Source organism: Aplysia californica, unplaced genomic scaffold, assembly GCF_000002075.1.
Source record: "Aplysia californica isolate F4 #8 unplaced genomic scaffold, AplCal3.0 scaffold00272, whole genome shotgun sequence".
NCBI lineage: Eukaryota > Metazoa > Mollusca > Gastropoda > Aplysiida > Aplysiidae > Aplysia > Aplysia californica.
The window spans coordinates 491,865-493,648 of NW_004797542.1; positions in this window are offsets into that span (position 1 = coordinate 491,865).

Genomic DNA, 1,784 nt, shown 5'->3' on the forward strand with positions numbered 1-1,784 from the left:
GTAAGAAAAAAGACAGAAGTGAAGCTCATAGGAGGAAGACGAGCTGATGAAGAAGTAAGAAAAAAGACAGAAGTGAAGCTCATAGGAGGAAGACGAGCTGACGAAGAAGTAAGAAAAAAGACAGAAGTGAAGCTCATAGGAGGAAGACGAGCTGACGAAGAAGTAAGAAAAAACCCCCTGACAAGACAAACAAATTCACAGAATTGAATACAAATATATATATATATATATATATCGTGAAACAGATAAAATAGAGAGACACAAAATACATTTGAATAAATAAGCAGCAAGTCTCTAAAGTATGTTCATGCCTCACAAAACGTCCGTGCAGACGAGAAGAAAAAAAAGAATATAGAACGGGAGAAAAAAAAATGAATATAGAGCAGAAAAAGAATGATTTTTACCAAAATTCCTGAATCCTCATGTGCAGTTACAGAAAGCGTGCAGCTAATGTACCAACAGGCACTGGGCAATTGAAGGGGTCACAAAAATAAACGGTCTAGGTCACCTTCGAGTCGTTTTGGACGAAATATAAAAAGAACAAAACGTGATATAGTCATATACTTCCGAGTTTGGGTTAGATGTAAGGGCTGCGACTCTAGATTTAAAGAGCATTACAAAGAAATAGAGAAATACATTGAGAAGAACCCCACACATCACTATCATACTACCATTCTATCATACTACCATTCTATTATACTATCATTCTATTATACTATCATACTATCATTCTATTATACTATCATTCTATTATACTATCATTCTATTATACTATCATACTACCATTCTATCATACTACCATTCTATTATACTACCATTCTATTATACTATCATTCTATTATACTATCATACTACCATTCTATCATACAACCATTCTATTATACTACCATTCTATTATACTATCATTGTATTATACTATCATACTATCATTCTATTATACTATCATTCTATTATACTATCATTCTATTATACTATCATACTATCATAACGCATTTCTTGCTGTGAGAAAACAGGAAAAAGCTGCTTCAAGTCTGGCATATGTCTTCTCCCCTACAAGTGACTAAAAGTAGAGATACGTACATAAATAAACAGTGAATGTACAAAAACTGCGGAAAGTCTGAGTATAAATTATATCTCTTTTGTCAATGACAAGAACGTGCAACCTTCCAGAAACAACACAACTCCCAGAGGACCACTCAGCAGTGAACGCCGGACGTAAACACGTCCCAACATCCGTGATGGACAGACAGACAGACAGACACAGGCCCCGACAAAAGCACTCTTTCTACGTTACCCTCTCTCTCTCTCTCTCACACACCCACGCACACACTCACACCAAAGTACAATCACAGATGAATACACAAAACGGTCATCTTACAAGGTCCACATTCTTCGGATCACTGGAAGCTCAAAACAAAACAGAAAAAGCCACCAACTGTCCAACAACTCAAGATTCTTTCTTCCCACGCTCATCAAGGGGAAAACAAGTACAAGCCTCAAACCCCCATTTCATTAACGCAATTATTTAGATGGCCGGCTGATGCGACCCTGCCTATCAAGGCCAACTCCTTTGTCGTCGCTGGCTTAGACGTGTCTAAAAATAACCATAGGGTCAAAAACTTGTATGGGAGACACGGAGACACAAAAAGCCATTTCTTTCAGTCCAGATCCCCGACTTCGAATGAGAGGTTTTGAGAACTAGCTCCGACGCAAGAACCAACAATCACTGAGAATACTTCAAAGGTCAATGTCAGTCCGTCCTCTTGGAAACATTCCTCCACGCA